This window comes from Elephantulus edwardii, unplaced genomic scaffold (assembly GCF_000299155.1).
Source record: "Elephantulus edwardii isolate Elephantulus edwardi_28Jun2011 unplaced genomic scaffold, EleEdw1.0 scaffold00057, whole genome shotgun sequence".
In the NCBI taxonomy this organism is placed as follows: Eukaryota; Metazoa; Chordata; class Mammalia; order Macroscelidea; family Macroscelididae; genus Elephantulus; species Elephantulus edwardii.
In genome coordinates this window covers 7,693,963-7,718,769 of record NW_006399807.1, presented here as the reverse complement: position 1 = coordinate 7,718,769, position 24,807 = coordinate 7,693,963, and positions in this window count along the sequence as shown.

The window sequence follows — 24,807 nt, the reverse complement described above, 5'->3', positions numbered from 1 at the left end:
CCATAGACTTCAATGCCATAAACATATTTCATCTAGTTTTTCTCAGTCTTACCCCCACTCCAATGCCAGCCTCCTTCTACAACAGTGGCACCATATAGCATTTGTCCCTTTGTGACTGAGATACCTCACTCAGCATAATAGAGAATAGATTCTTAACAAAGACAGGAACCTGGACATTCCACAGGAGCCAAAGAAGCAAGAGGCCTTGGTTGGAAGGACTACCATGATTTTGACTGGTGGCAGAGAAGTCTTGACTGGATTAGGACCTATTAAAGGCCACAGTGCATTTCTATCTTGAGTCTTAACACCTTTCCTGAAGGCTGGAGGTCAGAGGATGTCTATCCCAGGTTTGGTTTGCAAGGAGGCGATGGCCCACCTCTTTAATCCCAAAGAGAAGAAACAGAGAGACACTTTGAGATCAGTTTCAACGGTGGTGTGGGTCTCCTGTGGCTAGTGAATCACCTTCCACAGCTGACACGGAGCAGATAGTCGGCATAAACCCTTCTGTGTTGCAGGTCAGGGATTCACTTCCAGCCTGCTGGGATCAGATAGAAAAATCCAGTTGACCAGGTGCCGTATAACTTGTCCACATGAGCAAAGCAGAGAGAGGTTTATTATGTACCCAGAACAGTGAAGGTCACTCCCCAAAGGGAGGACAAGCTGGGAGAGAAAGAGGCTTCGCTTTCAGCCTCTGTGATAATAGGTAGCTCTAGGCTGATGTCTCTTGGCTGGACTGGGTGAAAGGCTCCTCTGATTGGTGGAAGATTGGCAGACAGTCTCCCAGCAGAGAGGAAGTCAACACATTTTTCCTTTGTCCTCACTCCTGTACCAGGATGAGTTTTCTTTGAAATGCCTGGCAGCATAGGCCCTAGCAGAGAACATCCCTCAGAACACCCGACTATAAATTCCAGTTTGAAGGGCCTATGCTTTTTGAGATTACGGCTTTATTTGTTCTACTGCAACATCCACTTACTTCCCTCGTTATTGTTGTCGGGTGTCTTCTTGTCAAACGCGACTCTTAGCAAACCCAGGACAAGACAGTGGCCAGCTCTGTGTCATCTCACAGCCCTTTCTAAGTGAGAGCCCATTATTGCAGCCCTTGTCAAAGGTCTCCCTTATTTTTTGCTCACCATCTACTTTACGGAACATGATGTTCTTCTCCAGGGGCTGGACCTCTTCTGGTGACACATCAGAAATAAGCAAGAAATAAGCAAAAATCTTGCATCCTCACATCTCAGGAGCGTTCTGGCTGTACTTCCTCTGAGACGGATTTATTTGCTTGTCTGGCAGTCTGTTGTCAACACCATAATTCAAATACACCAATTCTTCTTCTGCCTTTCTTTTCATCATCCAGTTTCCAAGTGTATACAAAGTTATTGGAAACCCTACCGCCAGTCCACTCTTCTGGTTCCATCCCTCAGAAGCCAAGACAATTACAAAGTGGACGCTAGGGAGGAGGGAGACAAGGAGGACCCCTTACTGCCTACACTTAGGGGAAGACAGAAGACTTCTAGCACTGGGTAGCCTCTAGTCCTGACAGGAATTCAATATACCAAAAGGACTTGAGAATATTCTATGGAATCACTGTGTTCCAGGTGCCATGAATTCTCCTTGGTGTGACTCTATTACAAAAGCATCTAAGTAAATCTTTCTGCTAAACACGAGGTATGATTGCATGAGTGGCACCAGGCTAATCTGCTCATGCACACTGGCTTCACAGCTATAAAACAGGTTGTTGTTGGGCTGCATGATTACTGCTCCAGGATCTATTTTTGTTGGCAAGGGGAATAGTATTCCCACTAGCAATTCCAGGCAGCTCTTGCAAGTAGGAAAACTTTTAAGAGGCAAACGAGGTTATCTGTAACTGTTCCTAAGCGTGAGTGACAGCTCTGCCCAGTGGTAACCATTGCTGTTAAATACTTAGGAATTGCTTTACCGTATTTGGAGAAGTCTGGATCTTTCACATGGCCAGACTCAGTGAAAGATGGCAAAGGTGAACTGGAGCATGATTTTTCTTTTCATTTGTGATTTTAAAATAAATGCATACTTCATGCATCAGGGACCATTTTAGAGACTAAAGTTGCAAACATACGTAAGACCTGATCTCTCCCCTTAATTTAGGGCCTCACTGTCTTGGAAACAGCGAGGTCTGTGAATGCTAGTAACTGAAGAGCTGACAGTTCAAATGTATCTGGAAGCACCACAGAAGAAAGACCTGGCAAATCTTTCTGGAAAGTCACAATCTTCAAAACACTCAAGAGTGCATTTCTGTTCTGGCACTCATGGGATTCGCATGAGTTGGGATTGATGGAGAGTGACCTAACAGGTAGAGAGATTAACACAGCTAAACCAAAGGTGATGTCTCTCTGGCAAAATATGTCAACTAGTGGCTCCATGGGAGAAAGATGTGCGGTCTCCTCCTGTGCAGTTTATACCCTCAGAAAACCTGCCTCAAGGTCAGCTCTCAGTCAATTCCAACTCAATGGAAAAGAGAGAAAGAAATTTTTGCATAGGGGGAGTATAGGTGGTAGTCCACAAATAATTACATTCACAAAGAAATACATTTGGATAGACTCCTTCATGTTTCATTTTATCTGCTGTTTATAATAAGTCTGTGAGTTGGGTAGGAAAATGTTACTCATCAGCTAACCCCCACTAGAAACACACTTAGAGTAAAGAAGTTTGATTTACTAGTTGTTGTTGTTGTTATGTATTGTTGAGGAGGAACTGACTCATAGCTGATTCTCCAGTGGCTTTTCAGAGGGAGTAAATCACGTGGGAGGAGATTTCTCATTTCTCTTGTGGAGCAACTGGTGTATTTGAACTGCTTACCTTCAGATTGGCAGCTCCTTATCATTAGGCCATCAGAGCGCCCTGCTTATTAGTTACCACACTTACATTGTTGTTGTTGCTATGTGCTGTCAAGTGGCTTGCAACTCATAGCGACCCTATGTACAAGAGCACTAAACCCTGTTCTATCCTATGCCAACCTCACTGTCTCCGACACACCTACTCCCATTATCCCAATCACTGAATCGATTCATTTCATCGAGGGTCTTCCTCTCCCGTGCTGTCCCTCCATTCTCCCAAGCATGCTGTCCCTCTCCAAGGACCTGTCCCTCCTTGCAACATGCCTGAAGTATGTCAGACGAAGCTTCAGAATCCTTGCCTCCAAGGAGCAGCCCGGCTTCACCCTCTCCAAGACAAACCTGTTTGTTCTCCTAGCAGTCCATGGCATATTCAGCACTCTTCTCTAGCACCACAGCTCAAAGGCATCAAAATATGTTATTATTACTATTATAACATTATATTCTTTATCACTTCTGGCTTTATTATTAGCATGGGAGAGCATGTACCACAGGGAACTATGAGGCCTTTTCAATGGTAGGAGTCAGAAAAGAGACAACGTTAGGGCTTTGGGTCAGGGAGCTGATCATGGGATAGCCTTGGGGGAAAATACCGCCAACAAAACTCAGAAAGAGCTAGAAAATTCCATGGACAGAACACATGGATCAATGTGAGCTACTGTCAGAAGATTTGTCACTTGGATGACTGACTAGTCGTGAGCATCATGAATCTATTTGGTACCATTTATCTGTTCTGCCAAATCATAGTGCAGCACGTTTTAAAATAATGTGGTTTCTCTGAATTCTCAGGGATCGCTGGTGGGTGTAGTAGGTGAGGAGTTGCACTTCTAAACTAGAGGTTGATGATTGACTCTGCCAGCTGCTCTCAGGGAGAGAGATGGGCAACGTTCTCCTGTGTGATTTACAGCCTCTGAAAATCCCCTGGCGGGCGAGCTTGAAGTCAGCTCCAAAGTGATAGCAATGAGTTGAGAAAAGCTCATTTAAATTCTCAGGGCTTCCATTCCTGAGACTGTCACACTGATATCATTCTACTTTTCAAGGTAAGAAACCACTCAGCAGGCTTTTCCAAAGTCCACATGTGAAGTTAGCTATGTTAGGTGGCTTCAGGGCCCAGCCGAACCCAGGTCTGCTGTCTTTGAATGCAGCCCACAAATCCCCTTGGCACAGTCAATCTGTTCTAACTATAATGTCTCTCTCACTTTGTATTTATTTGCGTGCCTTTCCGTCTTATCTCCCTAAGACTGTATGAGTGATGACCTGACATATAAACTTTGAGAAGAATGTGCTCTTTATATATAAATTGCCCAGTTTCAAAATCTGGACCAACTTTCATTGGCTGAGGAGTCTTGGGCAGGTTTTAACTTCTTGATGCTTTGGATTTTCCTCAACTATGAAATAGGAATACTGTGCCTGTCTCCTTTATAGAGTGCTGTAACTTAAACTAGGCCTCTAAAAAAAGGTATGTTCGTTCAATGTTATTTGAGAATCAGGCCTATGCAGATGCAAATCGTTAAGGAGGTCATACTGGAGCCGGGAAGGCTCTAATCTAGGCTAAGTGATGTCCTTGTAAGTAAAGAATAAAAGGCAGAGAGACAGACACCACGTGAGGACCAAGACAGAGCCTGGAGCGATGCATCTACAAGCCAAGGAAAGTCCAAGATTATGAGAAATTACCAACAGCTAAAATAAAAGAACTTGAAACAGATACTGCTCAGAGCCCTTAAAAAGAAGCAACACTATCAATAACATGATTTTGACCTTTTGGCGTCCAGAACATAGGAAGAATACATTTTTGTCCTGTTAAGTCCCAGTTGGTGATATTTTGAATGGCAGCCCTAATACATAGGCTAACCGTAACAATTAAGTGACATCATGTGCAGAAATTCTTCAGAATTATGTCTGTCACTGAAGTGCCTGATTCAGTACTGTCATTAGCTCCATTTCTTGTGGCACCCAGCACAGTGGCCAACAAACTGATCCCTGCGCTATAGAACAGTGTTTCTCAAATTTTAATTTGCATGAAAATCTGGAAAGTGTGTCAAAACAATGCTGATTTTGATGGAGCTGGTTTGATGTGGGATCTGAACATTCCACATCTCTGAAGAGCTTCTGTGTGATGTTACTGTTATTGGAACCACACTTAGAAAACAGGATGTGGTGGTCAATGACTCATCTCCAGACCAGCAGCCTCCAGGCCACCTGGAAGGAGGGAAATGGCACACCTGTGAGTTACGTGACCAGCGGCCTCCCCTGGTCTGAGGCTAGGAGAGCCAGATGTGCCCAACTTCCACAACCAACAATTCTGACTGGGACCCTGAGGTCCATACAGAAGGGAGTAGGGAATATAGCACAGAATTAAAAATCATAAAAAAGATGAGATTTGTTGGTATGGTAGGCACTGAAGTAGTGGGCTTTCGGCATCCTTCAAATCTAGAACTGACCCCACTTCTGTGGTCACCTTGCAACCAAACATATGAAGTCAGTAATACTCTGGAAAACATACACCCTGGAGAACAGTTATCCATATGAGACCAAAAGGTATTCACCCCAAAACAAGGCTGTGAAAATGGAGGGGCAAGGCAAAAGGACGAATGGAAACAGGAAACTTAGGGAGGAAGCAGGGTGAGTGCTGGCACACCAAGGAAACTACTACTAAAGTTAAAAAAAATGTAAATGAATTAATGAATGGAAATCTAATTTGCTCTGTAAACTTTCAACTAAACCACATTTAAAGAAACTAAAACCTCTGTGCCAGATCCACCGGAATATGCCCCACAATTTATGTTTTCAAGCTTTCTAGGGGATTCTGATCCTAAGTTTAATGGTATGGAACAGCGAATAACTGAATGGAATTTGTCTTTGACAAATTCTGGATTTGCCACTTACCCATGTGAGGACTTGGGGTGAGTCATTCGTAAGCACTGAAACTCATTCATTCCCTGCCATCAAGTTGGAATTAACTCATAGCTGACAGTCTTGTGGGGTTTCCCAGGCTGTAAATTGTATGGGAGAAGTTGCTCATCTTTATCCTGCAGAATTACTAATGGATTACAATCACCAGAGTGTTACAGCCTTTGGGTCAGCAGTACAACCCCCTCCAAACTACAACCCAGAGCTGAAGCCTCTAAATAGTCCATTCTTCTGCATTCAGGATGTAACTGTAAAAGACCCCAAATGTCCAGCTGAATGGACAAAGAAATTGTGGTACATTCACACAATGGAATACTCTGTACCACTCAGGAGCAACGATTTGGAAAAATAGGACATAATGTGTGAGAAACTGGAGAGCATTATGCTGACTGAACTAACTCAGTCTCATAAAAACAAATTACTGCACAAGACTATTGTAAAAATAGAAGGATAACTAGTAAAACATGCATGGGGACCCAAAGAGGGAAGTGGTGGGAGGAGAGGGGTGAAGATGGGCAGGAGTGTAACCACAGGGTGGCACAGTTTGGTGGGTGGAAGGAGAGGCTAAAGGAAATGGGAAGGATCCAGCGGGGACCTGAAAAGACAGGGTAATGAAGGGCATTGTCCAATGGTGTTTAGTTTGATAAAACATAATGCATGAGAATGATTGTATGAAACTAAATGTGAATGAAGAATAGTGTGAAACACAATGTATACGAACTTTGGAAACAAATCAATATAAAAGAAATAGGAAAAAAAAAATTGGACCCTAGGCTAAAGGACACATTTTAACTCCTTGGGCTCCCAAATGCACTGTCTCTGTCTGTCCTCCTCCTGCATCAAATGGAACACATTACATTTACTTTGCTCAGTAGGTTGTTGTTAATGGTGCTAATGAGATAATGTAGCAACACTTAGAAATTGTAAAATAACCCATAATTATGAAGTGCTCCAAGTAAATTTGGTGAATATTCAAATGAAGAGGTGAAGTATCCTAGATGTAAATATGTAACTACACTTTGGAATGCCCAGACTGGAAATAAGTATCTTTACATAAAGTCATTTGTTTAAAATGCATCTAAAGCTTCTTAATAACTACAGATTTTTTTCCCCCATCAGAAATGCTTAATACAGAGTTCTCTCTCTTTATCTCCCTCACATTGCTTTAGAGTCAGAACTGACTCATAGCTGACCCTCCAGTGGATTTTCAGAGGCTACTGAAGCTCAACATAAAGAAAACAGATTCTCACCACCGGGTCAATTGGCAGCATCATGATAGATCGTGAAGATATTGAGATTGTTAACAGCTTTAGTTTGCTTGGCTACACAATTAACACTCTTGGTACCAGCATCCAGGAAATTAAAAGACAAATTGCATTGGGAAAGTCTGTTGTCAGGGATATCTCCAAAGTACTGAAGAGAAACAATGTCAGTCTGGAGACTAAGGTGCTCCTGATCCAGGTCATAGTCTTTGCAATTCCTTGCTATGCATCAGAAAGCTAGACAATGACTAGGGATGATAAGAAAATTAATGCTTTTGAGCTGTGGTGCTGGAAACTGCTAGAAGAACAAACAGGTTCATCCTAGAGAGGGTAAAATCAGGCTGTTCCTTGGAGGTAAGAATTCTGAATCTCTTTTGGACAAGAACAAACTGGGAGGAGGGTAGAGAGAATAGTGCAACAATGAATGAGTGGAAGCCCAAAATCTCTGTAAATGTTTATGAAAATTAATAAAATATAATAAAAAAAAAGAATTCTGAATCTCTGTATGACATACTTTGGACATGTTGCAAGGAGGAATCAGAGCTTGGAGAGGAACATCATTCTTGGGAGGGTGGAAGGACAGCACAAAAGAGGAAGACCCTGGGTAAGATGGACTGACTCAGTGACTGGGATAAAGGGAGTAGATGTGTCAGAGAAAATAATAAGGTTGGCACAAGATAAAGAAGGTTTCAGGGCTGTTGTACAGAGGGTTGCTATGAGTCACAACCGACTCAACAGTACATAACAACAATAACAACCTAACTCATGGCAGAGATTGTCCATCTTTCTTCAGAGGAGCAGTTGGTAGATTTGAACCACTTGCTGTTGGGTTGGCCACACAACCACTTACCTACTGTTGTTGTGGAGTTTAGTGACCCTGTGAACAACAGATCTGAACCGTATCCTATTCTGAGCCGTTCTCACAAGCTCTGACACACTCAAGTCTATTACTGCTGTCACTGTTCAATCCTCCTGGTTGAGGGTCTTCCTCTCCTTTGCTGTCCCTCTAACTTTCCAAGCATGATTTTCCTCTCCTAGCAACATTTCCAAAGTATGTGAGATGAAGCCTTATCATCTTTGTCTCCAAGAAGCATTCTGGCTGTACTTTATCTAAGACATATCTGTTTGGTTTTTTAGCAGTCCACAGAATATTCAATATGCTTCTCCACCGCCACAGTTCAGAGGTATCAATTCTTCTTCTGTCATCTTTATTCACTGCCCAGCTTTCAGCAGAATAGCAAGTGATCGAAAAGACCATGGCCTGAAACAGGCACACCTTAGTCCTCAAACTGACTAGGCCAAGCTAAAATACGTTCTTTATTTCGGTTTACCAGTGATGATAATAACTATGCAGGAGAAATGCCCCATTCATTCCAGTAGAAAAATACTTTTAAGTGATTATTTCATCATCTGTAGAATTACTGCACAGTTTAATTTTCTGAAACATTCCCAGTTGGCTGAGACAACCATTCTTAACATCTGGCCTCGCTAGCCACACTGGATATATACGTATGAAGCTATTTATCTGGCTCTATCAACACACTCCCCAGCTGGTACTGTCTATAATTAGGCAAACCTACTTATAGATATGACTCAGTCACTCCCACCTCAATCAAGAAATATTAATTGAGAAGTATGATGGGAGTTTTATTTTTGTACACTGGTTTAGTAAATCCAATAACTTTAAAAATAGCTATTACTGAATGCCTACTAAGTTCAAGATAAAATAGTCTAACCAAAACTTTTATACGTTTTCTTGTTGCCACAAAACTACCTACACAAATGCAGAATACTCACCTCTCAGACTAAGCTTTTAAAATGAGAAGATGATTTTCAGAGGTAGCCACTCATGCAATCTTAACTAATCAGTCTAAATCTAATCATTCCAACCCACTGCTCAGCTTAGTGATTCTGATGCATGGACAACCCTCTATCAGGTTTACAAGGCTTTGGTGGCCAAGTAGTAAGGAGTTGTGCTGTCAATCCAAAGGCATGTGGTTCAAATCTACTCATTGTTCTGAGGGGGAAAGATGGGCAATATCCTTCTATGTGATTTTCAGCCTCTGAAAACCTACTGGAGGGTCACCTATGAACCTATTTCAATTCCAAGGCATCTGGAAAGAACAGCAACAATCTTTTTTCTACTGTGGAGCGGATGGTAGACTTGAACTTCTGACCTTTTAGTTAGCAGCTTAACACTTAAAGCACCATTTCACAGGGGCTCTTTTCAAACATTCCAACACAGGCAGAATATTGTGGTGAAAAAGGCCTTAACCTGATTGATATGAGAGTTGGATTTTTGTTGCATTGCCATAGACTAGCTCTAGGAGTCCCCATTTATTTGCCTTCAGATACTTATTGTCATTATCTGTAATAGGGGAATTTTGAGCTACCTTTTAAATCTCTTTTTCTACAATCGGCTGTGCTAATGTGCCTGGCGCTGGTGAGTGCAGGTAGGCGCTGTTCCCATGTTACCGTTTTTGGAGGTTACTTGCCCTTTCTCTTTCTTCCACCAGTTCTGTTAGATATAAACATCTTGAAGGTAGACAAGGCAGACAGCTCATGCTGCTTCTGAAACGTCCTCATAGGCCATAGCCTCTGGGCACTCTCAATTTATTTTGCTAACTTCTGGCAAAATGTCTCTTTCCATTTTTAACAAATCCTGAAAACCAACATTTACTCGTACTAAGCATTTTCTTTGTGTTGCTTTATAACTGATCCCAAGGGTCCAATGGGTCTGGTGAAAAGACTCTTAAGAATTGGGCTGCCACTGTGTCAACGAAAAGCAGCACACTGGTGGACATGAAGCGGGAGAGAAATGGAGAGGCAACACTATGCTGAGCCTCAGCTCAGGTATGCTTCTCACTTCTCATCAGCAGAACTGCGTGTAGATGAGATCACACCAAGAAAGTTAGTCCTCCCCTCACCCCGATGTGGCATGATTTCCCTAGAAGTTCTTACTTAACCCTTTCTTAACCCTCCTCATACAGAAATTAAAGCACTGGGAAGTGATTTATCAAAGGTCATTTATCTAATTAAGAACACAGTCAACAACAAACTCTACTCACTATGGTCAAGCAGGAGAGAACTCACAGCTCAAGACTACGTTGTTGTTATGTGCCATCAAGTCACATGTGACTCAAAGCAGTGACCCTATGTACAGCAGTTCTGAAGCCTGCTCTTTCCTGAGCCAACCTCATTGCCTCTGACACACCCATCCCCATTTCCCCAGTGACTGAGTCAATCCTGGATCTTCTTTTTCTATGCTGTCCCTCCATCCTCCCAAGCATGATGTCCTTCTCCAAGGACTGGCCTTTCCTTGCAAGATGCCCAAAATATGTCAGACGGAGCTTCAGAATCCTTGCCTCCAAGGAGCATCCTGGTTTCACCTTCTCCAGGACAAACCTGTTTGTTCTCCTAGCAGTCTATGGTATATTTAATATTCTTCTCTAGCACCACAACTCAAAGGCATTAATTTTTTATGTCAAAGTGAAAGAGATGAACAGAAGATTTCGAAGGGCAGCTCAAGAGGACAAAGCAAAGTAGTATAATGGAACATTCAGAGAGCTGAAATTGGAGAATAAAAAGGGGATAAAAAGCAAGCATTTCACAAGCTGAAATAATGAAAGACAAATTTAAGGATTATGAAGCAATACTGAAAGATTCTATGGGCAATATATTGAATGGCCCAGAAAGGATAAAAATACACAGAATCCAGAATGAATGGAATACACAGAATCGTTGTAACAGAAAGAACTGATTGACATTTAAAAATTTCAGGAAGTACCTTATGAACAGGAGCCAATGATAATGAAGGAGGAAGTAGAAGCTACATTGAAGGCACTGGCAAAATAAAAGGCCCTAGGAATCAATAGGATACTAATTGACTTATTTCAATTAACAGATGCCCCTCTGGATGTACGCACCATTCTATGCCAGGAAATCTGGAGAACAGCTATTTGACCAGTGGATTGAATGAGGTACATATTTGTTCTCATTCCCAAGAATGGTAATTCAACAGAATGTGGAAACTATCAAACAATATATTAATGTCATATTTGGGCATGTTGCGAGGAGGGATCAGTCCTTGGAGAGAGACATTATGTTTGGGAGGGTGGAAGGACAGCACAGGAGAGGAAGACCCTCAATGAGATGGACTGATTCAGTGGTTGGAGTAATGGGAGTGTGTGTGGCCGAGACAGTGAAGTTGGCACAGGATAGAGCAGGGTTTAGGGTGCATGCACATAGGGTCGCTGTGAGTCGCAAGTGACTCAATGGCACATAACAACAATAGTATGCAAGCAAAGAGCTGCTGAAGATTATTCAAAACTGCTAGAACAGTACATAGAAAGAGAACTGCCAGAAGTCCAAGCAGGATTTAGAAGAGGCCATCATACCAGTGACATCATTGCTGATGTCAGATGGATCCTGGCTGAAAGTAAGGAATACCAGAAGAATGTCTATTTGTATTTTATTGACTATGAAAAAGTGTTTGACTGCATGGATAATAACAAGTTGTGACTGACAATGAGAAGAATGGGAATCCCAGAGAATTTAATTGTGATCACAAGCAAGAGAACACTGCATGGTTTAAAAGTGAGAAGCAAGTGTGTCAGGGTTGTATTCTCCCTCTGTACCTATTTAATCTGTATGCCTAACAACTTAGCTGAGAGGCTGGACTCTTATGAAGAGAAGTGTGGCATAAGGATTGGAGGGAGACTCATCAATAGACTGTGTTACACAGGTGACACAAGCTTGCTTGCTGAAAGTGAGTACTTGAAGCACTTGTTGTAGAAGATCAAAGAATGCAGCCTTCAGTATGGATTGTATCTCAATGTCAAGAAAACAAAGTTTCTTACCACTGGATTGACAGACAGTGTCAAGATGGATAGAAAGGAGATTGAAACTGTGAACATCTTCATCTTGCTTGAATCCGTAATTAACACCATTGGTACGAGCATTCAGGAAATAAGGAGATGTATTGTACTCAGAAAATTTGCAGTTAGGACCGCTCTAGATCATTGAGAAATAATGATGTCAGTTTGAGGACTAAGATGCAACTGATTCAGGCCATGGTCCTTCTGATTACTTGCTACGCACCTGAGACCTGGACAGTGAATAAAGATGACAAAAAATAATTGAAGTCTTCGACCTGTGGTGTTGGAAAAGAGCACTGAATATCCTATGGAGGGCCAACAGATATATCTTGAAGAGGGTGCAGCTGGACTGTTCTTTGGAGGCAGGAATGATGAGGCTTTGCCTCACATACCTTGGGCATGTTGCTAGAAGGGGCTATTCCTTAGAGGATATAATGTTAGGAAGGATGGAAAGTCAGTGAAGGAAAGGAAGACCCTAAACCAGGTGGATTGACAGGGTGACTAATGCAGTGGGCTCTTATGTGTCAGGAAGTATGAGGATAGTGTAATATAGAACGGGGTTCAGAACTTTGGTTCGTAGGGTCGCTCGCTATTAGTCGTACTCAATTTGATAGCACCATAACAACCACCACCACCACCACCATGGCCTGGATCAAGTGCACCTTAGACTCCAGACTGACATCATTGCTCTTCAGTACTCTGGAGAGGTCTCTGATAGCACATTTTCCCAATGCAATTCTTCTTTTGATTTCTTTTGGTACCAAGAATGTTGATTGTAGAGTTAAGCAAGCTGAAGCTGATAACACTCTCAATATCTTCACCATTTATCATGTCTCTGCCAATTGGTCCAGTGGTGAAAATCTTTGTTTCCTTGATGTTGTTGAGCTTCAATTCATATTGAAGGCTGCAGACCTTGACCTTCTTGCAGCAAATGCTTCAGGTCCTCTTCAGTTTCACAAGCAAGGTTGTGTCATCCACATAGTGCAGATTGTTGATTAGTTTTCCTCCAATCCTAAAGCCACCTTCCCCCTCAAAGAGCCCAGACTCCTGGATGATCTGTTCTGCATATAAATTAAAATGGTATGGAGATAGGAAGCATCCCTGGCACACATCTTTCCTGATTTTGAACCATGCAGTGTTTCCCTGCTCTGTTCTGACGACTGCCTCTTGGTCCAAGTATAAGTTTCGCATTAGCATGATCAAGTGTTCTGGGATTCCCATTGTCAGAGTCAGCCACAGTTTGTTATGATCTACACAGTCAAACGCCTTTGCATAGTCAATGAAACACAGATAGACATTCCTCTGGTTCTCCCTGCTTTCAGCTAAGATCCATCTAACAATTATCCATCTTTCTTCTACGGACCCACTGATGTATTTGAATTATCGGAGAGGCGTAGTGTTCGGGTTAACAGTGCAATTGGCTATGGACTAGGCCATGAGAGTGGATTTATGATTCTAACCCTCTAATACATCTTGGTATTTGGTTGCTGTTGGGTAGCTTTATTCCAATTCAGGGTGACATTGTGTGACAGGACAGAACTATTTTGTAGGGTTTTCTAGATCATCAGTTCTTTCTTCTTGAAAGCTGGTGGGCAGATTCAAATCGCCAACCTTTTGTTTAGCAGCCAAGTGCTTAATTATTTTTTTACCAGTGCCCCTTCCTGGTCCTCTGTTGTTGTTGTTAGGTACTGTTGAGTCAAGCTTGACTCCTAGTGACCCTATGAACAAAACATCTGAAAAAAAAATGAAAGGAAAAAAAAAGCTGACCCTTGTTTGATCCTGCACTGTCTTCACACTTCCTGACACACAAAAGCCCATTGCAACAGTCACTCTGCCAATCCACCTGGTTGAGGGTCTTCCTTTCCTTCACTGACCCTCCATCCTTCCCCAAGGAATAGCCCCTCCTAGCAAAATGCTCAAAGTATGTGAGGTAAAGCCTCATCATTCTTGCTCCCAAAGAAAACTCCAGCTTTGCCCTCTCCAAGATATATCTGTTCTTACTCTTGGCCATTCATAGCATATTCAGTGTTCTTCTCCAATATCACAGCTCAAATACGTCAGGTATTCTTTTGTCATCTTTATTCACTGTCCAGATCTCAGATGCATAGCAAGTAATCAGAAAGACCATGGCCCGAATCAGATGCACCTTAGTCCTGATACTGACATTATTACTCCTCAATAATTTAGACAAGTCCCTAGCTGCAGATTTTATGAGTGCAATGCATCTTCTTATTTCCTGAATGCTGGCAATTATGGATTTAAGCAATATGAAGCTGTTGACAGTTTCAGTCTCCTCTCCATCCATCATGACACTGCCTATAGGTTCAGTGGTAAGAATCTTTGTTTTCTTGACATTGAGATGCAATCCATACTGAAGACTGCATTCCTTGATCTTCTACAATAAGTGCTTCAAGTCCTCCTGACTTTCAACAAGCAAGATTGTGTCATCTGCATAACACAGGCTATTGATGAGTCTCCCTCCAATCCTGATGCCACATTTCTCTTCATAGAGTCCAGCCTCTTGGATAATTTGCTCAGCATACAGATTGAATAGGTATGGAGAGAGAATACAACCCTGACACACTTGCTTCTCAATTTTAAACCATGCGGTGTTCCCTTGTTCTGTTCGTACAACAGCCTGCTAGTCCAGGTATAGGTTCTTCATGATTACGATTAAGTGCTCTAATATTCCTATTCTTCTCAATGTCAGCCACAACTTGTTAGGGTCCACACAGTCAAATGCCTTTACATAATCAACAAAGCATAAATACACATTCTTATATTCTTCTAGGAGTTAAAATTCCAAGTACAGAGAAGAAGGTGGCGCTATTTAGTACTGCAGGCAAGAGCAGCTGTTTGAAGAACTTTATTTCAGGGTAGCAGCTAGTGTATCACTCTACAACGCTGACAGGGCACAGAAATTGTCAGAAGCAAACAGAATAAACTTTGATAGGGACAAGAGCCATGGAGAACATTTGGGGGAAACTGCCCAAATATAATATGCTGCAGAAATATTCTACACAATAGAGTATCTGGACTCATTATATGCACATATAGCATAGAAATATTACAGTCTTAGGGCCTAAAAGTTGAACATGAGTCAGCAGCATGGCAGCATTGTTTAATAAAGCACGGATGAGATTCGGAAGCAGACAGAGGCATAGAACATTATACTCAGCATATCTGAGTGCTCTCACTCTGTTTTATTATTCTCTAATTGCGTCTTGTGGCTAAAACTTGTCTCCCCAATGAGATTAAAGGTTCCCAACGGACAGAGGTTATGCTTGATTCTTCTCTTGTATCTTTTACCACTATCAAGAAAATATATGTTGAAGGAGAGAAAGGCAAAGAAAGAAAGAGAGTGTACTTACTGGCAGTGTTAGGAGAGTTCTACCGGTGCTGCTGTTGTTATTTGCCATCATCTCAGAACTAACCCATAATTGACCCTTCAGAGGTTCTCCAGAAACTGTAAATCACCCAAGATTACCCATCTTTCTCCTTTGGAGCAGCTGGTGGGCTCCAACCATGTGCCTTTGTGTTGGCAGCACAGCTTCTTACCCTTAAGCCACTAGAGTGCCCTCTGGTGGTTTTAGAATTCTCTCATTCCAAAAGGAAAAAGACTTGGGAAAAGGAGAATGGGATGAGAAATGGAATTTTAAAAAATTTATTATTATTACTATTAATAATAATAATAATAATTTTAATGAAAATTTACAGATATTTTGGATTTCCTTCATTCATTGTTGCACTTTCTCCCTACCCACCCCTCCCCTCAATTCATTTTTCCTTTTGAAAAGAAAAAATCTTTCGTTGTTATACAATCCCTCCCTTCAAGTCCACTCCACCATGCAGCCTTCAATCTGGACTCATGTCATGACAATAATACCTAATAATATATACCTTTTAAACAGTTCTCCCTCATCTGTATACGTAATTTTCCTTCTTAGTCTCCCCCCAAACCCCTATGTCAGCCCTGTTTTACAACAGTGGCACTATGCAGTATTTGTCCTTTTGTGACTGAGATATTTCACTCAATATAATGTCCTCCAGGAAATGGAAATTTTACGAGTTGATTTGACATAAATATATACAAAGTGCCTGAAGAGGTGGTCACTGTTAGGATAGCTGCCATTACTGTGTTTACTGTGCTGTCAGCCCTTGGCATCACCATCTCAATCACACAGTGATCCCCTGTGGGTAGCCCTATAAGTGATTTGAGTTCAAATTAGAACCCATAGGGATCTGGAGTGTTTTGAGGGGTTTTTTTTAGCTATCTGGTTCTTAATCCTAAATTCTTTCTTCAGGCCCAAATAGCAACCAGACACGGAGAACATCTATGTTCTGTCTCTGCTGGGATTAAGAATCATTCCTGTTGTATAAGGAACGTGTACAACAGACAGGCTTTCTACTACCTGGAATATTAGCTTTCCAGCTGGGAGGATGGTCCAGCCTTGAAGCTGTAGAGTTTGAGATGTGGGGACATGCAGTCTGGTGAAGAGGGGAGCACTATGACTGGGGCTGAAAGGACTCTGCCTGACGTCCCAGATGCGAGTAAAAATGCAAGCCTCAGTCGGCTCTGGAGAGAATCCAACCCATCTCTATTTGTGGCCTGTCCGCGGAGCTTTGGCTGACTCATGCTGCGGCTCTCCGTGAGGGAGTTCAATCTCTGTCCTTGTCAGAATGAAATAAGAGTTCATCTGGAACCCATTCTAAGCTGCAGAACAAAATAAGCAAGCAAAGGTCCCTGTTACGGCAAAAAAAGAGTGCGTGGAAAGAGAGCCTAAAAAATGTTACAGAGGAGATGTTTTTGGTCTTTGGGGGTTTTTTTGTGATTTTCCCCCCATATTTCCCTGTGTACTTCTGTGAATTGTTCAAATTGGCAACATAAAAAATGTACTTCTATCAAAACTATACAAAATATCACAAGATTTAAAAGATAAAGAAAATGCCCACAGAAAATTATTTCTGTTCCTCTCTGATCTTTACTAGTGCTTCCCACTAGTGAACAACCCTCACCATTTCATTCCATTCTTGAGATTGACAACATCTTCTGAGGTCATAATTAAGCCAACAAACAAACAATGTTGTTTTTTATTTAAATGTCAACAATGTGCACAATCTATAAAGTAGACCAACATACCATTAGCCTTTGTAATACAAAAGCAGGAAGTAAACAAACACTGGTCTCTGAGATAACATGTCAGGCAAAGTTAATTTCTCCCCCAAGGACTCGGAGCCAGCTTACCTTGAACCTTGGTACACTGGTGAGAGGCACCTGGGATTCCATGCAATGTGGAGCTAGCTGCTCCCAGGGCAGAAACATTTCCTTCTAATAATGTCATCAGTATTGGGGTGCGTGAAGGATTAATGGTTTGAATCCACTCAGAGGTGACTTGGAAGAAAGTCCTGATCATCAACCTCCAAAAAATATTGTTCTTATTACGTGCTAAGGACTGGAGTACAATCCACAGCAACTCTATGAACCACAGATCTGACCAACCTCATCATCTCTGACATACTTGATCCTATTGCAGCTGTCACTGTCCCAATCCATCTTAGTTAGGTTCTTCCTCTCTTTCACTGCCTCACACTTCCCAAACATGATATCTCTTTGCAAGAAAACTCTACTCTGATGCACTTAGGACTGCCATGAGTCATATCAACTCAACTGTAACTGGATGCCATCAGCACAAAACAGAGAACAATTCGTCTTAGAATGAGGGATATCAGAGCTTTCAGACTTTTTCCATTTGTCTCTTGGTAGCGATAACTCTTCTGGTCACAGCAGCATCCTTTCAAATAGAGCTGCCTTCTAATTCCACTATCCCAGAGATCAAAATGCTCTGGGAGGTATTTTAGAGAAATTTAATAGGTGCTCCTCAGAACCAGCAAATCCAAGGGGAGAGAGTTGAAGGCACCCCTTGCTTTTACCACTTTTATGAAGTCTTTTGAAGCACATTTGCAAATTGCAATAGGTCATTTTTTGACAGCTGCTTGAGTGTTGATTGTGGATCCAATTAAAATGAAATCCTTGACATCTTCAATATTTTCTCTCGATTTTTCATGATGCTACTTGTTGGTACCTTTGTTGTTTGTCATTGAGTCGGAACTGGCCCATTGCTGACGCTCCATACTATATACATCATTCTGCAATTGAGTTTTTTTTATTTTTTAGATGAGTACTTAGGAGTCATGTAACATACTTTGCTGTCTAAAGGGGCAAGTTTCCTCTTCACTGATCTTTTTTTTTTTCAATGTGTTTCCCATTAATTGTTGCTTGTGTACATATTTGTTTATGTGAATTTCAGAACTGTATCACCCAGTTCTGGAGAAAGAAATCGGTGGGGAATCTTTGTTACCACTTTTTTTGGGATTGACTTACATCCATTAACCAAGGGGAATGTCCCTATTTAGATATTCATTTTTTCCATTCAAGTACATGGTTTGCCCTTCTAATTGTTAAGTTCTACTTTTGTGTTGTGCCTTTATTGAACCATAATGTGCATTTCACACTGAGTAGGTGACAGGTTAAAAGTTATAGCAACAAGCTAACAAGGTACAGCAGTGATGAGAAAACACAGCCATCTCTTGAAAAGTAAAGGAGCTTTGCTGACAACACAAAGAGACAGCGTGACTTGGATAAGAAAATGTGGAGCTAAATTTCCCAGTTACTTGGGCTTAATTACTAGTTATCTGTTTGAATCCTCATTTCAGAGATTATCTCTAACAACATAGTAAGACCTACCTTTTAGAATTATTTCATTCATTAGATAACAAGGAAAGTATTTAGCATAGTATTTGCCACATAGATAGGGAACAATAAACTTAAAGATTATATTACCAATGATGATGAAGGAACAAAAAGGAGAAGGGAGGGGAAAATTGAGTCTCTGATATGTTAAATAATTTGTCAAAGATCTTACAGATCTATAAATAATTCATAACCCACATCAACCAGTTTCTAAAGCCCATGTTCTTTGCACAGGACTATTTGGCCTCTAGGAGAGTTAATTCAATTCTGTTTATTAAATGTCTGTTACAAACAACGTGTGTTCTGTTCTAGCAGTCACATTAGTCAAGGCTCATTCATTTGTAAAGAACAGAAACAAATGTGACCCATCTTAAATATAAGAAGAATAAAGGGAGTATTTATCAGCTCATATAACCAATTTTGGAAAGAGCTGGTGTAAGGTCAGCCTCTGGTGTTGGTCAAGGAACAAGAATGCTGTCAAGTTCATGTCTTTCTCCTCTCTTTCTCTTCTTGCCCTAGCTGTTTGACTTCCTCACCCCTTCTTGTGCTTCTTGGTTTCAGACTGATGGTCTGTGATTCCAGGCTCACAACCTCACTCCAGGTTTCCATGCACACGTCAAGCTTCAAGCTCTTTCCCGCCTTTCAATCATTGTTGTTAAGCTGGAACCAACTCATAGTTGACCCTCCAGCAGGGTTCCAGAAGCAACAATTCAAACAGGAGAAGAGTGCCCATCTTTTTCCTGAGAAGCAGCTAGTGGATTTGAACTATATGCCTTTGGGTCAGTAGCACAACTCCTTACTACTAAGCCACCAGAACTCCCTCTCTCCTGACAGCTCTAGTTTAAAAACTCCCCCAGGAGGTGTTCTGATTGACCAGATCTGGGCAACAGCCTCACCTCTCTGGTCAAGGGGTGGGGTACAGTGATTGGCAGCCCTTTTTAGAATCAAAGGGTTAGAAGGGGGCCAGAGCAGTTGTCTCATGTAAAGAAGGACTCTTTCCAAGGCTGTTCAAGATTTGGGTGCAGACAATAAGCTGTAGTAACATAAGTAATTTTAGCAGTCATTCAATGTCCTTATCATACAGCTATTTAAATGTCTATTATATTACAGCTATTTAAATGTCTATTTTAATAAGATACAGTAACATGGAAAAAGGTTTATGCTATGATAAAAGACTGAGAAAAGCAGAATAACCAATTATATGAAGAAAACTATGTAAAAGTGAAAAACAAATGCCTGCACACAGAATAAAGACTAGGGGAAACAATAAAAGTCATCAGCTGGGTAGACTGTACCTTTGGGTATTATGATAACTAGCGATCATCTTCTATCTACTTTGTTTTTATATTTTCTCAGATGTGGTTGTAGTTTATATCTGGCATAAAATATTTTTTCACTCTTTTTAAATTATTTTCTAATAAATATATTTAAGGCCATTACATCTCTAGAAAGGGAGTCCTTATGGCTCCAAAGGCCCCCCTGGTGGCTTAAGAGTCAAGCATTGGACTGCTAAACCTAAAGGTCTGTGTTTCAAATCCACCTAGTGACTCAATGAGATAAGAGTACATGGTGATATGCTCTTTTTTTTAAAAAAAAATTATTATTATTCTTTGTATGTGTACCATCAAATCAGATCTGACTGGTACAGGAGGTCATTGCCCCTCCTTCTCCAGCAAAGCATCTGGTGGAATTAAACCACGCACCCCTGGCATTGCAGTGCAGCTTCTTGCCAGGAAATCTGCTCTTATACAGCCTATGAACAATTCTACATTGTCATACTGAACCACTATGAGTTGAAATCTCCTTGACAGCACACAACACCACAAGCTCAATCTAGAGAGGTCTTTTGCCCTCGGCCTTGATGGTTACTTGGACTAGGTGTCGAATTCTCCATCTAGAAAATGTTGAAGGAATTACACTGCTGATGACCAGAATCAAATATTGCTTTTTAAGCCAGTGCCATTCTAGACTTTGAGACCCATGCATTTCCTCTAGAAGATTTTCTTCAGGAGACTGTCTTAGTGTGCTAGTGCTGTTCTTCATACCGATACCACGGATGGGTGAGCTTAAAGAACAGAGATTTATTTTCTCAAAGTTCCAGGGGGCCAGAAGTCTGGATTCAATGTGTGGCTGGCTCTCTGTGAGGTCTTTGTGTAGCTCAGCTTTTCCTAGTCGCCCAGAAGCCATGGAGTTCCTGGGCTTGGAGGTGCCTCTTTCTCTTTAGTTGGTCTTCTTCTTCCCACTTCCCTCTGGTTGTATTTCCAACAAAGTATAAATCAGATGTGATTGGTCATAGGACATATTCCACACTGGTAATGACTTTACTAATACAACAAAGAAAATCTTATTGTTGTTGTTATGTGCCGTCGAGTCATTTGGGACTCATAGCGACCCTATGTACAATAGCCCTAAACCCTGCTCTGTCCTGTGCCAATCTCATTGCTTCCGACACACCCATCCTGAGTGGCCCAGTCACTGAATCAATTCACCTCATAGAGAGTCTTCCCCTCCTGCGCTGTGCCTCCACTCTACCCAGCATGATGTCCCTCTCTAAATACCTGTCTCTCCTTACAACATGTCCAAAGTATGTCAGACGAAGCCCCAGAATCCTTGCCTCCAAGGAACAACCTGGTTTAATCCTCTCTACGATGAATCTGTTTGTTTTCCTGGCAGTCCATGGTACATTCAATACTCTTCTCCAGAACCACAGCTCAAAGGCATCAATTCTCCTTCTATCCTCCCTAGTCATTGTCCAACTCTCTGATGCATAACAAGTGATTGCAAAAACCATGGCCTGTATCAGGCACACCTTAGTCTCCAGAGAGACACTGTTGCTCTTGAGTATTTTGGAGAGGTCCCTAACTGCAGACTTTGCCATCGCAATATGTTTTTTGATTTCCTGGCTACTGGTGCCAAGAGTGTTGACCGTGGAGCCGAGCAAACTGAAGCTGTGAACAATCCCAATCTCTTCGCCATCCATCCTGATGCTACCGATTGGTCCAGTGGTGAGAATTTTTGTCTTCTTGACATTGAGCCTCAGTCCATATTGAAGGCTGCAGTCCTTGACCCTCTGCAGTAAGTGCATGAGGTCCTCCTCAGTTTCAGCGAGCAAGGTTGTGTCATCTGCATAACACAGATTGTTGATATATCGTCCACCAATCCTAATGCCATGCTTCTCCTCATAGAGCCCAGCCTCTCGGATAATCTGCTCTGCATACAGGTTGAAAAGGTATGGAGACAGGACACATCCCTGGCGTACACCCTTCCCAATTTTAAACCATGCAGTGTTGCCCTGCTCTGTTCTGATGACTGCCTCTTGGTCTAAGTATAGGTTTCGCATTAGCACGATTAAATGTTCTGGGATTCCCATTCTTCTCAGAGTCAGCCACAGTTTGTTATGATCCACGCAGTCAAATGCCTTTGCATAATCAATGAAACACAGATTGACATTCTTCTGGTATTCTCTGTTTTCAGCTAAGATCCATCTAACATCAGCTACAATATCCCTAGTACCACCACCCCTCTAAACCCAGCCTGGACTTCTGGCAGTTCTCTGCTGATGTACTGTTTCCAGTCGTTTTTGGATAATCTTCAGTAGAATCTTGATTGCATGTGAAATCAATGATATTGTTCTGTAGTTTCCACACTCAGCTGGGTCGCCCTTCTTTGGGATGGGAACAAATATTGACCTCTTCCAGTCAGTTGGCCACAACACAACACACAACACACGTAGACGAAAATCTTATTAATCTTATTTTTTACTGGGCATGTGAAGAGGTTCCAGTCCTTGGAAAAAGGCATCATGCTGGGAAAGATAAAGGGTGAGGAAAAGAAAGGATGACCTTCAGCTTGATGGATTGATATAGTGACTGCAACAATGGATTTGAGTACGATGGAATCATGAGGATGGTGCAGGACACAGCCAGGTTAGTTCTGCCCTTCCTTGTTGTTCTCGTATTGGGGAAAGCAAGTTAATTATAAACTGTGTGTTCTCCTCTCTTTATCTGTAATGCAGGAATAGCAATGATAACTATCACATGTGGGAGCTGAGATGAGTGAACACATAATGCTTGACCTGTGATTCATAGCATCTTTGTAAGTCATAGTCATCTTGACAGTGCCTAACAATAAACACCTGGGATCACCTCTACAACTGTAGAAGTTAAGACTTCCATACTTTTGGGGTTAGGGAAATAAAAGTCATCCATACAGCACTCTTCTCTTAATTTGCTGCACTGAGGTAACCTGAGGTTGCTGTGATGCTGAACCTTGTGCCATTGGGGTGTCAAATGGCATAACAGTTACTGGTAATGGACAGTGTTTGCTGGAGTTCCAAGTTTAAGACATATTTGGAAGCAGGAGTGACAATCCATGTCCAAACGACATGCCTCTGGAAACTCATTGAACTTTGAGAAATGGTCATAGTTATAGAAAGGTTTAAGACCTTTTGTTGATAAGATCTCTATGAGTTGTGCTTGACTTGACAGCAATCAACAACAATGCTTTTCTTATCTCTAATGCCTGAAATTTCAAAGACATGTATATTTTTATTATCATTACTATTTATGCTGGACATTTGATGAAGCAATTGAAATAGAAAATGTAATCCTTGAATTCTGGGAATTTCTGTACTTCTTAAATAATGTCCATTCTTCTATTTTCTGTGCTTTATCCTTGGTACCAGCAGTCAGGAAATCAGGAGATTCATTGCACTGAGAAAGTCTGCTGTTAGGGATCTCTCCAAATTATCGAGGAGTAATGATGTCAGTTTGAGGACTAAAGTGCATCTAATTCAGGCTATGATCTTTCCAATTACTTGCTATGCATCTGAGAACTGGATAATGAATAAGGATGACAGAAGAAGCATTGATGCCTTTGAGCTGTGGTTTTGGAGTAGAGTTCTGAATATCCCATGGACTGCCAAAAAACCAAACAAATATCATGGAGAAAGTGAAAACAGAGTGTCCTTTGGAGGCAAGGATGATAAAGCTTTGCCTCACATACTTTGAGCATGTTGCTACGAGGGGCATGATTGGAGAGGGACATGATGCTCAAAAGATTGAGGGTCGATGAATGAGAGGAAGACCCTTTCAAGTGGATTGTCAAGTGGATTGACACAGTGACTGTCGAAATGGGCTCTAACATGGCAGGAAGCGTGAGGATAGCACACAGTTCAGGATTTCGTAGGATTATTTTGGGCTGCACTCTACATGACAGCACCTAACAACAACAATATCATTGGTAACCTTGTTATAAATGTATGAAATATTTCTAATTGCTCTGAGGAGATTTCCAAGGGCAACTCGGGAAGACAAAGCAAAGTATTATAATGAAATGTTCAAGGAGCTGGAGTCAGAAAATCAAAAGGGCAAAACTCGTTCAGCATTTCTTAAGCTAAAGGAACTAAAGAACAAATTCATGCCACAAGTTGAAATGCTTAAGGATGCTATGGGCAGAATATTAAATGATCCCAGAAGCATTAAAAGAAGATAGAAGGAGATACAGGGTCACTGTGTTGAAAAGAATTGATGACACAGAAGAATTTCATAAAACAACATATGATCAAGAGGCAATGGTGATGAAGGAGGAAGTTCAGGCTGTTTTTAAGGACTTGGCAAAAAATAAGACCCCAGGAACTGATGGTACACTAATTGACCTATTTCAACAAACAGATGCTACCCTGGATGTGCTCACTAGGTTGTATCAAGAAATCTGGACAATTATCTGGTCAACTGACTTGAAGAGATCCATATTTATTTCCATTCCAAAATAATGTGATCTAACACAGTCTGTCTTGGAGAGGTTGAAACCAAGTTTGTCCTTGGAGGCTAGGATTTTGAAGCTCCATTTCACACACTTTAGGTATGTGGCCAGGAGGGGCCAGTCCTTGGAGAAGGACATCATGTTTGGAAGGGTGGAGGGATGGCACAGGAGAGGAAGACCTCAGAGGAAATGGATTGATACATTAACTGAGGCAACGGGGATAGTATCAGAGTCAGTGAGACTGGCTCAGGACAGGGCAGGCTTCAGAGCTGTTGTACATATAGGGCCGCTATGAGTCGCAGGCAACTCAATGACACAAAACAACACCACCAGTCACAACTTATAAGTTTGTTTTTTTTTATTATTAAATTTTATTA